The sequence below is a fragment of the Hemitrygon akajei genome, unplaced genomic scaffold, assembly GCF_048418815.1.
Source record: "Hemitrygon akajei unplaced genomic scaffold, sHemAka1.3 Scf000183, whole genome shotgun sequence".
Classification (NCBI taxonomy): domain Eukaryota; kingdom Metazoa; phylum Chordata; class Chondrichthyes; order Myliobatiformes; family Dasyatidae; genus Hemitrygon; species Hemitrygon akajei.
Genome location: NW_027332069.1, coordinates 711,037 through 727,868, shown reverse-complemented (window position 1 = coordinate 727,868; position 16,832 = coordinate 711,037). Strand labels below are relative to the sequence as shown.

The 16,832-nt window shown below is 39.8% G+C and overlaps 1 protein-coding gene and 1 pseudogene across 1 annotated transcript in view; one reads left to right on the top strand and one right to left on the bottom strand.

Annotated features, from left to right (window-relative positions):
* Positions 1–7,773, bottom strand: part of LOC140724288 (NACHT, LRR and PYD domains-containing protein 3-like) — a gene marked incomplete at its 3' end in the record, with an annotated part of 32,054 nt that extends 24,281 nt beyond the window's left edge. The window contains exon 1 of the mRNA XM_073038751.1: positions 7,316–7,773. The remainder of the gene's footprint in view (positions 1–7,315) is intronic.
* LOC140724290 (N-acetyllactosaminide beta-1,3-N-acetylglucosaminyltransferase 3 pseudogene) lies at positions 414–15,241 on the top strand (annotated as a pseudogene).
* Positions 15,242–16,832: the final 1,591 nt, after the last annotated feature.

Sequence of the window (16,832 nt, the reverse complement as noted above, 5' to 3'; positions counted from 1 at the left end):
CACAGAGATACACAGAGAAAGGGAGATACAGAGAGAGACACACACACAGAGAGGGAGATACACAGAGAGAGGGAGATACGTAGAGAGAGAGATACAGAGAGAGAGAGAGAGTGACAGATACACAGATTGCGTTAGGTGGGACGAGCTGAGGGTAAGCGTTCGGCACGGACTAGAAGGGCCAAGATGGCCTGATCCTGCTGTAATTGTTCTATGGTTATAAAAGCTGATTGAAGCAAATTATTCTATTGTGCTATTCGGTCCAGGCTTCCTATTGTCCCTCAGTGCACGGTGACACAGATTACATCCAGTATCTGTCCACAACTCGATCCGCTCCAGGGAGCAACCGCGACCCGCATCCCGGCTCCGTTCAGTCGGTGTCATCACACTAATTCATCGCAACACGCTCAGAATGCTGGGGAAACTCAGTAGGCCAGGCGACATCTATGGAAAACAGGACAGTCGACGTTTTGGGCCGAGACCCTTCGGCAGCACCACTTTGCGGAACACCGACACTTTGACCGCCAGAAAAAAAAGCGGAATCTCCCAGTGGCCAGCCATTTTAATTCCACTTCCCATTCCCAGTCCAACATGTCGATTCCTGGTCTCCGCACTGCTGTGGTGAAGCGACACTCAGACTGGAGGAGCAACACCTCATGTTACGTCTGAGTCGCCTATAACCTGATAGCATGAACATCGATTTCTCAGACTTCAGGTAATACCGCCCCCCCCCCTTCACCATTCCCCAATCCTCTCTCTCTCTCTCTGGCCTTATCTACTTGCCTGCCCATCGTCTCCTTCGGGTGCTCTTCCCTGCTTTTCTTTTTCCAGGCCTTCTGTCCTCTCCTATCAGATTCCCACTTCGTCAGCCCTGTATCTGTTTCACCAATTTCCCAGCACTTTACTTAATCCCTCCCCCTCCCGGTTTCACCTATCATTTTCCGCGACTTCCTCTACTCCCCTCCCCCTCCTTCTAGCTCTGACCTATCATCTTTTTTCTTTCTCCAGTCCTGATGAAGGGTCTTGGCCAGAAACTTCGACTGTACTCTTTTCCGTAGATGCTGCTTGGCCTACTGAGTTCCTCCAGCGTTTTGTGTCTGTTGCTTGTATTTCCAGCATTTGCAGATTTTCTCTTGTTTGGCATTAATTTATTGTATGCATGGGGATCAATTTATTTTCAGATTATAAATCGTAGCGACAGCTGGAGGCAAAGACCATTGTGGGTTTACTGGAAAAACACAGCAGCAGAACAGGAACTGTCAACTCCGGTGAAAAGTTATGATTTTGGAATAATATTTTCTTTTCAACATTGGATCTTCAATTTCACCAGATTTAACTGTTTTCCCACTGCCTGGACCTCCACTGATCTCAGAGTTAGCTCTTTTATAAAGCAAACTTCAATATTTGTCCTCTATGGGACCATTCCAATAACGGGCAAGGCAGCAGCTGTGTCCACATTACAATCTGGAGATAACCACTCGCTAAAGAGTACAACAGGATAAGAATGTATTTCACCTTCAAATTAGTGTTCACTTACTGGAAATAAGTAAACTGATCAAACAGATAAAATTCTGAATAATGGGTCTGTTTACTTTCCTCACGTTGGTGTGTTTCCCCACCCTCACACATACTTTACAAATAGCTGAGCTGATTCCCTTTACTGTGTGCTGAAAATCCCTTTAAATTTTCTTTTTCATTTTAAAATCTGTTTACTAATTATTATTGAAGATTGACAAAAAGGTACAGTAAGTCAATATGTCATAATGTGCAATTAGGAATTAAATTAGCAAATAACTGATTAACAAAGCTAAGCAATTTATCAAAAATAATAAGAACAGTAAAGTGTTAAGAATATTTCTATAAAGATAAAGAAGAAAAAAAGAACCGCTGCTAACTAAACAAAAACCCTACGAACTAAAACAAAGCCAAAAAGAAAACCCATTGAGAGCACACCCCAGAGCTATACATCATACGATCTTCCATAAAAAAGAACCCATCAATCCGCCAACTCAAATCCATTTAAAGAAAAATTGGAAGGAAAGCATATTAATTAACTCAAATCAGATAATAGTAGCGGCGAATGAATCCCACCTTTTCTCAAAATCGAATCGAGGATCAAAAGTTCGACTTCTATTTTTTTTCCAAACTAAGACATAGCATCACTTGAAGAAACCATTGTATCAAAGTAAGTGTAAAAGCATCTTTCTATTTCAGCAAAACAGCCCTTCTGGCCAATAATGTAACGAATGCAATTACATGTCCGTCTGATGGAGGAATACCATGAATATATTGAGGGATTATACCAAATAAAACTGTCAATTTATTAGGCGGTAAATTAATTTTAAAGCTTTTGAAATTGTAGAGAAAATAGATTTCCAAAAACGTTTCAATACAAAACACGAGCAAAATATATGTGTCAATGTGGCTGTCTCGGTTATACATCTGTCACACTGACTATCAACATTAGGAAACATTTCAGACAGTCTCTCCTTTGTCAAATAGTAAAGATGTACAATTTTAAATTGAATTAAAGAGTGACTGGCACAAATCGAAGAAGAGTTAACCAACTTCAAAATCCGCAATCAATCTTCTGTTATCAAGGTCATGTTAAGCTTTCTCTCCCAATCTTGCTTAATCTTAAGTGAAGGGTAATTGTGTTGTTGTAACAATAAATTATACATTTCCCCAATAAAACCCTTCACTAAAGGATTCATTTTAAAAACATTATCTAACAGGTCAGAATCTTCTATATATGGAAAAGTACTTTAGTATTTTTGTAAGAAGTGACTGACCTGAAGATATTACAAGAAATGTGAATATGATAGAGAGTATTTAGTTTCTAATTTCTGAAAAGACATCAGTCAGCCATCTTGGAACAAATCCGTGGAGGAACAAACCCCTTTGTTCCTCCAAAAAAAAAGTAGGATCTCTTAATGAAGGTTTAATTAAATAATTTCAATAAATTAAATTAAAAAGTTTAACTTTTTGAAGATTAAAAAATTACGAAACTGGAACCAAATTTGTAATGACTGCTTAATCACAGGATATAAACTTAAATTAGTAATCTTGACCAGTTGTACAGACAAAGAATTTCCTAATAATGAGGTTAAATGAAACTGTTTCACAGCATTCAATTCCAAATCAGCCCAAGGTTCATCTTTATCAGCCCCATATAGCCAAAAGCACATCTAACGTATATTAACAGCCCAATAATACGTTCTTAAATAAGGCAAAGCAAGACTTGCATCTTTTTTAAAATTTTTGGAAATGATATTCAGCAATTCTTCGTTTTTGCATTATTCCAAACAAAAGTTGAAATAATGGAATCAACTTGATCGTAGAACTTCTTAGTTAAAAAAGGGATATTTTGAAATACATGTAAAAATTTTGGTAAAATCATAATTTTAATTGCATAAATTCGACCGACTAACGAAAGTGTAAGTGGACTCCATATACAAAATAATTGCTTCATAAAATCCACTAAAGGAACCAAATTAGCTTTATAAAGATAATTATAATTTTAGTGATAATAATACCTAAATATTTAAATGTCCGTAACTCTGAAAGGAATGTCATCATATATAGAAGCAGGATCATTTAGAGGAAATAATTCACTTTTATGAAGGCTTAGTTTATATCCTGAAAACTTTCCAGAATCATTTAATAGTTTCAATAAGCTAGGAATGGATTATTCAGGATTCAAAATATAAACTAAAAGATCGTCAGCATAAAGAGAGATCTTATGAACAGTCCCACTTATAAAAATTCCATGAATATCTTTAGCTTTACGAAGTGCAATAGCCAAGGGTTCCAGCATCGAAGTAGATAACAAAGGATATAACGGACATCCTTGTCTCATACCCAATGAAAGCCGAAAAAAAGATCTGCAAGTGCTAGTAATAACAGTAGCAATAGGGCTTTTATATATCATTCTAATCCACTTATTAAAATTAATACCAAAGCCGAATTTCTCTAAAACATTAAAAAAGTATCTCCATTCATTTCTATCAAATGCCTTTTCAGCATCAAGAGACACGACACATTGAGAAACCTTAAAGAAGGATGAATCTATAACATTTAACAATCTTCGGGCATTAGAAAAGGAATAACGGCCCTTTATTAAACCTAAACACGAGAAAATCTGCGGATGCTGGAAATTTAAGCCTTATAAAACCTGTTTGATCTTGAGAAATAATTATAGCTGAAGCATTTCCATCCAGTTAGCAAATATTTTTGAGAGAATTTTAGCATCCACATTTAATAATGAACTAGGTCTATATGAAGCACAGTCAGTATAATCTTTATCTTTCTTAAGAATTAAAGAAATAGAAGCTTTATAAAATGTGCGAGGTAACTCTCCTATCAAAAAAGAATCTTTAAGTGTTTCCAACATATATGAAGAGAGCAATTTTTCAAATTTTTACAAAATCCTACAGAATACCCATCCAGTCCAGGAGCTTAATGAGATTGCAATGAAAAATTAGCATTCTAAATTTCCCTTTCAGTAATAGAAGCATCAAGATTTTGTTGATCCTCAGCAGAAATTTGAGGAAAATCAATCTTTTGTAGAACCATATCCATTTTAGAGGAATCAGCTGGAAACTGAGATTTGTAAAGTTCAATATAAAAGTCTTGAATTTTTTTAGTAATATTTTCATAATTGCATACTAAACTACCATCTCCCTGACGAATTTTTAAAATTTCTCTTTTAGCTCCAGCTGCTTTTAATTGAGATGCTAATAGATTGTTATTTTTATCTCTAAACACATAAAATTGACTTATCAATTTAAGTAAAATCCTTTCAATCGGATAAGTTAATAATAAATTACATTGTGATTGGAGTTCAACTCTTTGTTTAAATAAATCAATGTTAGGACAGACTGCATAAATATTATCTAAGTCTTTAATTTGTTTTGAAATCACATCTAACTCTGTTTTTGTCTGTTTCTTAAGCTTAGCTGAGCAGGAAGTTATCTGACAGCGCAGATATGATGTAAATGTATCCCATATAATCAATTTTGAAACATCTCCCGTATTGTTAAAAAGAAAAAAAAAATCTTTTATCTGAGTCTCAACAAATTTGACAAAGTCTGGACTTGGTAATAAATTTTCTGGAAAACGCCAAGGCATCATTCAATTCAACAGCTAAACTTAAAGGCGCATGATCCGAAATGACTATAGCATCATATTCACATTTCTGGACTTTGGACTAAAATCGGGGATCAACTAGGAAGTAATCGATTCTCGAATATTTTTGTGAACGTGAGAAAAAAAAGAATAATCTCAACCATTGTAATAGAAATGTCCCCAAATTTCAACCCAGGCCAAAATCAATTAGAAAAATATTAATAAGTGATGCAGAACAACTCGGAAGCCGCTGATTAGTTGAACTCTTGTCAATCAAAAGGTTTAAACAAAAGTTAAAATCACCACCCATTAACAACATATATTCTTTTAACTCCAGCAATAAAGCAAATACATTTTTTTAAAAAAAGAAGGATCATCTACATTAGGTCTATATAGTTTAACCAGAAGAATTTTTATATTGCAAATTGTTCCTTTAACAATTAAAAATCTACCATTAATATCTGACACAATATCTTCTTGGATGAATAAAGTATTAGATTTAACAAAAATAGATACTTCCTTTGTTTGATTTTGACACGTAGCTTGAAATTGAAGGCCCTTCCACATTTTAAAAAATCTATTTAGATCGCCCGTTATGATATGCGTATCTTGAACAAAAATTGTATCGGCTTAATGATTTTAAAAGTCTTTTTTTCGCTTAATAGGATGATTCCAATCACGTACATTCCAACTTACATCATTTATCTGTGTATTTGCCATAAAGAATATTCTATTTAACACATAAATGGAAGCATACCAGCGCAGGTAAATCAAAACTGGCGCTGCTAAGTACCACCATACACAAAATGAGCATGTTCCGGAACTCCGTAATGGGAAAAAAAATCCTCCCCAAAAAAAAAACTAAAATTAATCTTACAATTAATCTTGTAAATCAAAACTAACCCCAATCCTCCCACCACCCCAAAAAGCCCGAAAATCGGTTTAAAAAAAGCCGAAATGCATCCCCATAGAGAAAAAACGGAAGGGTCTCCGCGAGCTGCCCATTTTATTATAGTGGTTTAAAAAAGTTTTCCTTAATTCCTCCCGCCAGTTACAAAAAAAGACTAGATACGGCCTTAAAATAGAGGAGCCCTGCAAAGGGAAAAATATTTTGCTAAATATAAAAAAACTTTACACTACAAACCAACCCAACACTTTATCAAGTCATGTTAACTGGTTCCTCTGCTCACTTACAGGCCTTACTTCTAACATATATATATATATATATATATATATGTAATTTAAATATCAATTTACTTTAATGCCTTCCTTTACTTTACATAGTATTATTATACTGAAACAATGGATACTGGTAAGGCAAGGTAATCAGTAAAACATGGAACAGATTCCCAGCTGAAATGGTTAATACAAGTGATCAGAAGAAAGTACAGGGATCTCAGAGATGTTTTTTTCCCCTAGACCAGTGGGTCCGTGGAAAGATCTGCCATGTGTAGTCAGAGAGGCAGACACAACAGGGACATTCAAAACACTCCTAAATAGGCTCATCCTTTAACATTAAAATCACTAGATATATTTTTGCCAGCTAGAGGATGCTGATGGGAGATTTAATAAAGTTCACATGCTGAATTTACTGTGACCGATCTAGGTTTGTCTGTGATCTCAGCGCCTTAATCCTGCCTCTCACCAGTAACATCTCGCTCACTTGTCCTTCAAGGAACGTTACACTGCAGAGATTACAGAAATAATTGTAATAATCTGCTTTCAACTGTCTTCAAATGCTTTCAGTTCCTCCCACAACATGAACTATTTTGTCCACGTCCCTGTCAAGACGCCGCAGGATACTTTATGTCTCATCAAATATCCCACTGATTTTACCAAACTACTACGGATACAATCGAGTACATTGCTAATAAAAAAAACTGTAATGTATTCACCACCCTGTATACTTTGGTCATGTCAAATTCTTCTCAATCACTGAAAAGAAGCCAATATCACGGACGTTTCTTCACAGGACAACTCACAACGCGCAGATCTCTCTCTGTTAAACCTGTTAAAGATCTCTCAACTACCCACACACTTCTGACACAACGGAATCAACACAAGACGGTGATCCACAACAGGTCTCACCAACGACTCTGTAATGGAACCATCACATCTTTACACGTCCCCCCCCCCGCTATAATATGCAGTGCGTGTAGTTCTAATAATTTCGCCATCACCCAGTAGCTACCTAACGAAATGTCCTCAAGAATAGACAGGTAGTGTCGGTCCCGCCAGTGAAGGAATAAGCAAAGCAAATCCTCAGTTCCCTCGGCCAGGGATCAATAAAACCCCGAGTGTGGACGGATCGACTTCCTGCTGTTGGAAGCAGCAGCCCGCGGACGGTTCCGAGATGCGGGAAGCTCGCACCTCCGGAGCCTTTTCTGATGATTCGGAGCTGGGTTGAAAATGCAGCTTTTTCTATAACATTTCCAACAACACCGGTTTCCCGCGGGACATGCACAGGAAGTCGGTGCATGCAATTAGCTGAAGGGAATTATTAATTCTTTCAAAAGCGATTCGCTACAGTTGTATGATTGAACAACCCAATACGTTCTCAGTCTCATTTATCTGTTCACAAAAGTGGCTAAATGCCTTTGTGATGTTTATATGTCAGTAGATCGAGCTTCTTTCCGTGTACAGATTCTGTTACCACTCTGTCCCAGTAAGGCTGTGTTACGGGTTCTGTACGTAATGAACACACCCTGGTTAATGTTCAGTCAGCTCCTGGTGATAATCATTAACTAAACCCACAGGTTTATCAGCGGGTCTCTCCGTGTCCTGTTCCTTAGTAAAGAGTACGTTCTGTCTCCAACAAACATCACCAAGGAGGTGAAATGTGATCTGGATGACTTTGAGAATGGAATATTTGTTGGTGCCAGGCCGTTCAGTTTGAATATCGCAGGAACTGCAGAACTCCTGGGTTTGCCAAGTTCAACAGTCTCCGTTTGCGGAGAATGGTGCTGGGAAAAAGAAATCAATTAGCGGCAATTCTGAGAGCAAAAATGCCTTGGTAATGAGAGATTAGTGGAGAAAGACGGGTCTGATTTAATCTGCCAGGAAGGCGACAGTAACTCAAATAATCACGAACTACTGCACTGTGCAGAGAGGCAACACTGGACGCGTAACTTGTCGAACATTGGACTGAATGGGCAACGGCAGTAGAAGACCACGGACATACAATCAGTGGCCGTATTAATAGATACCGGATTAGCACAATACAGTGCACATAGACATTTGTTATCAACAGCCAATGAGATTTAACTCATAAAGTTTTATTTTAAATATCACTGACAGATACTTGTTGTCTTTGCTGGAATAGCACATTCACTTGTGCAGAAAAATCAGGCTGATCCGCAAATCCACACAATTTTAAAGACAGTGATGAAATGGTAGAAACACTAGAATTCCTGCCGTCATAAGGGGGCGCATTAACACATCGTAACGTTACCCACCCAGTGCCGTCTCCGTGTTTACTCTGCGCTGAGCTCCTGATTCTGTTTCCAGCGCATCCGAGCACCGGAATTCTGTGGGCCCAAACAGTAAGTGAACATACTCTGGACAATATTTAGTTGAGAACACACACATAAGCCTGCACTCACACTCATCAGCACGTAACTCCAGACCCTGCTCCACAGCGCAGGAACTAAACGACACAAAAACTCCTTCGAGCCAATGGTTCTGATGTGCTATTCGATCCAGGTTTAATTTTGTAGCTCAGTAGACGGTGACAAAGATTACGTACTGTATCTCACGACAAATCGATCTGCTCCAGGGAACAACCGCGAACCGAATCCTGGCTCAGATCGGGTGGTGTCATCGCATTAATTTATTGTTTACTTTGGAACTAATTGACTGTCAGACTATAAACTCTCGTGACAGCTGAGGGCAGAAATCGCTGTGGGCTTATAGGAAAGACACTGCAGCAGGATGGGCCATGTGAACTCTGGTAAAAAGTAATGATTTTGGAATAATCTTTTGAACACTGTACATTCCTTTTCGCCAGATTTAGCTGTGCCTCGGCAACCTGGAGCAGCACCGGTCTCAGAGTCAACAACTTTATAAAGCAAACTTAAATATTTGTCCACAGTGGGGCCATTACAATGATGGGCAAGGCAGCAGCTATGTAGTGATTACAAACTGTTGATAACCACGTCCAAACGAGTGCAACCTATTTCACAAACAGATTAGTGTGCACTTACTGGGGAAAAATAACCTTATCAATCAGATGACTTTTATGAGTAATGGGTCTATTTACGTTACTCCCGTCCTTGTTACCCAGCTATTCCCGTTACTTCACAAATACCTGAGCTGTTTAAAGAAGAGGAAGTGCTGGCGCTATTAAGGAATATAAAAGTGGATGAGTCTCCGGGACCTGACAGGATATTTGTTAGGACCTTAAGGGAAGTTAGTGTAGAAATAGCAGGGGCTCTGACAGAAATATTTCAAATATCATTACAATAGGTGGTGGTGCCAGAGGATTGGCGAATTTTTCAAGTGGTTCCATTGTTTAAAAAGGTTTCTAAGAGTAAACCTAGCAATTACAGGCCTGTAATTTTGAGGTCAGTGGTGGGTAAATTAATGGAAAGTATTCTTAGAGATGGTATATATAATTATCTGGATAGATAGGGTCTGATTAGGAGTAGTCAGCATGGATTTGTGCGTGGAAGGTCATGTTTGGCAAATCTTATTAAATTTTTTTGAAGAGGTATCGAGGAAAGTTGATGAGGGTAAAGCAGGGGATGTTGCCTATATGGACTTCAGTAAGGCCTTTGACAAGATTCCGCACGGAAGGTTAGTTAGGGAGGTTCATTCGTTAGGTATTAATATTGAAGTAGTTAAATGGATTCAACAGTAGCTCGATGGGAGATGCCAGAGAGCAGTGCTGGATAACTGTTTGTCAGGTTGGAGGCCAGTGACTAGTGGTGTGCCTCAGGAATCTGTACTGGGTCCAATGTTTTTTGTCATATACATTAATGATCTGGATGATGGGGTGGTAAATTGGATTAGTAAGTATGCAGATGATACTAAGATAGGTGGCGTTGTGGATAATGAAGTAGGTTTTCAAAGCTTTCAGAGAGATTTAGGCCAGTTAGAAGAGTGGGCTGAAAGATGGCAGATGGAGCTTAATGCTGATAAATGTGAGGTGCTACATTTTGGTAGGACTATTCAAATTAGACATACATGTTAAATGATAGGGTATTGAGGAATGCAGTAGAACAGGGTGATCTAGGAATAATGGTGCATAGTTCCCTGAAGGTGGAATCTCGTGGATAGGGTGGTGAAGAAAACTTTTGGTATGGTGGCCTTTATAAATAAGAGCATTGATATAGGAGTTGGGATGTAATGTTAAAATTGCGCTGAGTAGGCTACGGTCAATTATGGAAAACTCTGAACATCCTCTACATAGCACCATCCAGAGACAGAGAAGCAGTTTCAGCGACAGGTTACTATCGATGCAATGCTCCTCAGACAGGATGAAGAGGTCAATACTCCCCAATGCCATTAGGCTTTACAATTCAACCGCCAGGACTTAAGAACTTTTTAAAAGCTATTATTAATGCTTTTTGAGATAGTGATTTAGATGCATATCATATTTTTTACTGAGTTAAGTATTGTATGTTATTAGTTTTGCTACAACAAGTGTATGGGACATTGGAAAAAAAAAGTTGAATTTCCTCATGGGGATGAATAAAGTATCTATCTATCTATCTATCTATCTATCTATCTATCTATCTATCTATCTATCTATCTATCTATCTATCTACCTATCTATCTATCCTATCTATCTATCTATCTATCTATCTATCTATCTATCTATCTATCTATCTATCTATCTATCTATCTATCTATCTATCTATCTATCTATCTATCTATCTATCTAATTGTACAAGGGATTGGTGAGACCAAATTTGGAGTATTGTGTACAGTTCTGGTCACCGAATTATAGGAAGGATGTCAACAAAATAGAGTACAGAGAAGATTTACTAGAATGTTGCCTGGGTTTCAGCACCTAAGTTACAGAGAAAGGTTGAATAAGTTAGATCTTTATTCTTTGGAGCGTAGAAGTTTGAGGGGGACTTGATAGAGGTTTTCAAAACTATGAGGGGGGATAGATAGAGTTGACTTGGATAGGCTTTTTCCATTGAGAGTAGGAGAAATTTAAACAAGAGGACATGAGTTGAGATTCAGGAGGTAAAAGTTTAAGGGTAACACGAGGGGAACCTCTTTACTCAGAGAGTGGTAGCTGTGTGGAACAAGGTTCCAGTAGAAGTGGTAGAGGCAGGTTCGATATTGTCATAAAAAATGGATAGGTATATGGGCAGGAAAGGAATGGAGGGTTATGTGCTGAGTGCAGTTCGGTGGGATTAGGTGAGAGTAAGCATTCGATACGGACTAGAAGGGCTGAGATGGCCTGTTTCCGTGCTGTAATTGTTATATGGTTATATGTGAGGTGATGGACATTCAAATGAAGTAGAACTTGTACAATGAAAGGCAAGGCGCTGACAAGTCAGTTCACTGAAAGGCAGGATGGTGAAAGAAAGCGTTTAGCATGCTAGCCTTCATCAGTTATGGTGTAGAGTTTAAGGGCGGTGCTTTATTTGCAGTTACATAAATTGTTGTTGAGACCACTTTTGAATATTTTGTACAATTTTGGTTACCCTGTTATAGGAAAGACGCTGTCAAGTTGGAGAGGGTGCAGAAGAGATTTAGGAGGATGTTCTTTGGACTAGAGGGCCTGGGTTACAGAGAGGTTGGCCATGCTGGACCTTTATTCCTTGGAGAATGAGAGGTGACCTCAGAAGTTTAAAATCACAAGGGGTATTGATAAGGTGGATTGTCATTATTGGAGAGTTGGAGAGTCCAACATAAGAGGTCACAGATAGAAGAGAAAGAGGGGAAACATTGAAAAGAGAAATTGGGATAACTTCTGTACACAGAGGACCGTGAGTACACGGAAGAAGCTACTAAAGGAAGTGGTTGAAGTGGGATCAACTGCAACATTTAACCGGCATTCGGACGGGTACATGGAAGGGAGAGACTTGGAGAGTTATGGGCCAAACAAGACAACTGGGACTAGCAGGGAGGATGCTGTGGTTGGTATGGACCAGTTGAGCCGAAGGGCCTGTTTAGATCGCATTACTCTAGGATTCCATAATTCTAAAGTGACACAAGTTGCATCCCAGTGCAAATAGTTTTACTTGTACACATCGTTCTGCTGTCAGTCACTGGCATCTTTTCAGGGCTCCTGGCATCCAAGGTTTTACTCATACACATTGTGGATCATGCTAACTATCTGCCCTGTTCTGCTATCAGTTATCTGTGCTTTCTCTGGGCTCCTGGAGTCCAAGGTTCACTGCTCTTCATGAAGCGTAAATTCCTGCCGTAGGTGATGCTGGTGCCGTTTTCCTTCAATAGATATGGGCCTGCGATGGCTTCGCTGTCTTGTCACAATTGCATACTGCTGAATGTCTGGGTGGAATAAGCCTTGCCTTTGGGACTAGTTATGCCTTAGTTGCAGCCTTCCATAAAGTGGCTTGACCAATGGATGGCAGCGTGGGTGGGCCACTGCTAATTTAACTTTGAATACAATTCTCTGGTTAAAATAGAAGCAGGAAGCCAAGGTCCTTGAGTATACTTCTCTTTGTTTCTCCTATTGAAGGCATACATAGACCTGGTTAAAATGCCATAAAAATCAGATGCTTTCAGTAGCTGTACTAACACGTTACCTTCCCTGCACTGCCATATATTCGGTTACTAATATAACAGATCAATAACAGATCATGTTCCATAGTATCAATAACCTGTGAACTCAAACTGAATGTTGAACGAGCTGGGGCCTTCCTCTTTAGAGCAAAGTGGGAGGAGAAGTGAATTGATAGAGGCGTATAAGCTGATAAGAGGTATAGATAATGGAGAGCCAACAACATTTTCCCAGGGCAGAAAGGGCTAATATGATGGGGCATAATGTTAAGGTGATTACAGAAAAGTTTAGGGGATTGTCAGAAGTAGTATTTTTTTTAAAAAGAAAATGGTGGGTGTATGGAATGCACAGCCTGGGTAGTGATAAGGGTAGATGCGTCAGTGAGATTTAAGAGGCTTTTAGATAAACACATGGATGAAAGAAAAATAGAGAGCTATTTGAGAGAGTAGGGATAAATTGATCTTGGAGCAGAATAAATGGTCGATTCAACATCATGGGCCAAAATGCCTGCATTGTGCTCTATTGCTCAATGTCTCAGTTCAGTTTAAGCACGAGAGGAGTGATGAGAGCTGTGAAGAGAGGTGGAATACGGCCGTTGGAATCATATATCTTTAAAGCCCAGAAAGAAACTATGCGATTTTCAGTTTAATGACAGAGATGGTATCCTATAGGTAGATTTGTTTTTCTGCTGGAATGGAATGCTTCAGGTCAATTAAACTTTCAACAGTGTGTAGGGCCCTGTCCATTACTTACCTCACCATCACTTTGAGGTCAATATTACAAAGCATTAGTGAACCTCATTACAGTTGAAACTTCCCATTCTTCTCAAGCATCATGTAAATGTAAAGTTTTCTTTGAATTAATCCATATTTGTTTCTCTGCTTCAGGTGAAAGATGAGAGGACACTGGCGATTCTATAAGAAAGTAGTGCTGGGTGTTTTGATTACTCTGGGATTGTTCTTCGTGTTCTGGGATAATGACCAACGTCGAGAGACTGATGATGTTGCAGAAACTGTTCATCGCAAAGATCTGCCCAAGGTTGTTACTGCTGATGCAACTAAATCAGTGCTCAAGCCAAAGTGCCACGCGAATACGACATTGTTGCACCTGTCCTCATTTGATCAACAGAAAGAGCACATAAAAAACTTCTTGATGTATAAACACTGTCGAGAATTTGACATGATTCAAAACGTCCCAGATAAATGCGGTGGTCCAGAAGGATCTCAGAATGTCTTCCTGCTCCTGGTAATCAAATCTGACCCTTTCAACCAGGATCGGCGGGAAATGGTAAGGAAGACCTGGGGCAGAGAACGCGAATTCAATGGGGTCCTAATTAAGAGAGTCTTTATCTCCGGTGTCTCCCCTGACCAAAAAGAAAGTAGGAAATTGAATCAGCTGTTAGCAATGGAAAACAGAGAACACGGAGATGTCCTACAATGGGATTTCTTGGATACCTTTTTCAACCTCACCCTCAAACAATACAAGATGCTGCAGTGGGTCAGTGAATTTTGCCCCAGTGCCAAATTCATCTTCAATGGAGATGATGATGTTTTTGCCAACACCGATAACATGGTTGATTACTTGCTAGGCATGAAGGTTCACCAACACCTGTTTGTGGGCCATCTCATTTATGGGGTTGGGCCCATTCGCCAGAAGTCGAGCAAGTATTATGTGCCAGAAATAGTGACCACCATCAAGTCGTACCCACCATATGTTGGTGGAGGGGGCATACTTATGTCTGTGTATACAGCTCACATCATTTACCACATAGCCCAAGACCTTGAACTATACCCCATTGATGATGTATTTTTGGGGATGTGTCTGGCCAAGTCTGGACTAGCCCCACGCTCCCATAGCGGATTCAGGACAGCTGGAGTCAGGGTTCCTTCAACCCAAGATGACTCTTTTAATCCTTGCTATTACCGTGAGTTGCTGCTAGTGCACCGTTTTCGGCCTTTCGAACTGCTGTTGATGTGGGATGCGGTGCATGATGCTAATCTGAAGTGTGTTCATGCTTCCCAGAAGTCTGCACCCACGAAAAGGACCGCATGAGTCATGAGAGAATGTAGCAACTGTTGGAATGCAATGCAGTTTGTAAACGAGTGTTAATCAGTTGTTTATGCAATGTAAGAAGGTTAATTCCTAAATTATATTGGAGGATACATTAATTCATAGAGTTGGTGCCTTTCCACATTCTAAAAATGTTTGAAAAGCTGTCAGGTGTCATCACTCAGCCTAATTCTTACTGCACCCAGAATGACATTACAATATTGACAGGAGCATCACAATTTAAGTCAATTGTAAAGTTATTCCAAGTGAGTAGTCCTTGTTGCATTGCGTGCTGATGGGTTCAGCATGTTCACTTGGGGCATTTGTATAATAAGCCACCAATAAAATTTTTAGTAACAGTTATATCTGTGTATTTTTTTCTTGCCGTTTCTTACATGACCCTTGCAAAATGTGAAAGAGAAAAATGCATTTCTTGGACTGGAACTGTGAGAACAACAAATAATCTGGATCTAAAATTGTCTCAGGGTTGGAGGAATACAGAAACTTATGGTCATCACTTCTGTACTCAAATGTCAGCCTGCATTGTGTCTGTGTAACTACATATCAAATAGAAGCACACACGCAGGAGATGGAGTATTCTTTAACTGGAGTATTCACATTGCAGAGTGGGAAAGTGATCAATGAACATGTAGGGACAACAGATCAATATGCATACATAGATGGCAGTCCATATGTAGTGCGAAGGGGAGTGGCATTAGATTTGGCAGGTGTCTTGTCTAAGACAATGTACTCGGTTGCCAGTGTCATGTTGCTGGTATTGACACGGTCATCACTGAGAGGTAAGTCCGGTGGCTTTGACTAGTGGCCAACCTGGACATCGGAGATCTGGAGAGGAGGGGACTTCAACAAGGCTCATTGTCCGAGGGGCAGCTCACGGCAGTGCAATAGAGCAATCGGTGACCAATCAACTAGTGGCCAATCGGCATTTGGGATTGATTAGTAAGAGCAAATTAAAGGAAGGTTGGACAAACCCAGTGGCCGTCTTCTGAGTTGAAACATAGAAAACCTACAGCACAATATGGGCCTCTCGGCCCACAGAGCTGTGCCGAACATGTCCCTACCTTAGACCTACCTAGGCTTTACCCATAGCCCTCTTTTTCTAAGCTCCATGTATCCATCCAGGAGTATCTTAACAGACCGTATCGTTTCCGCCTCCACCACCTCCGCCAGCAGCACATTCCACAAACTCACCTGTCTCTGTGTAAAAAAAAACTTACCCCTGACATCTCCTCTGTACCTACTTCCAAGCACCTTAAACTATGCCATCTCGTGCTAGCCATTTCAGCCCTGGGGAAAGCCTCTGACTGTCCACACGATCAATGCCTCTCATTATCGTACACCTCTATCAGGCGACCTCTCATCCTCCATCGCTCCAAGGAGAAGAAGGCCGAGGTCACTCAACCTATTCTCATAAGGCATGCTCCCGAATTCAGACAACATCCTTGTAAATGTCCTCTGCACCCTTTCTATGGTTTCCATGTCCTTCCTGTAGTGAGGCAATTATAACTGAGCACAGTACTCCAAGTGGGATCCGACCAGTGTCCTATATAGCTGCAACATTACCTCTCAGCTCTTAAACTCAATCCCACAATTGGTGAAGGCCAATGCACTATATGCCATCTTAACCACAGAGTCAACCTGTGTAGCAGCTTTGTGTGTTCTGTGGACTGGGACCCCAAGATCTCTCTGATCCTCCGCACTGCCAAAAGTTTTGCCTTTAATGCCATATTCTGCCATTATAGTGTAGGGACTGCGGTCTGCAGTCAGGTACTCAGGATCACTCAGCATAATGTTGCACGAACATTATTAGCAAAACACACCGACACAAGACGGGTTTCATTTTGTTACAGACAGAAATGCCAGTTTGGTACTACAAGTAAACTGCATTTCCACATTGGTGGAGAAGTGTGCTGAAACCCCTCGCTATCTGTAA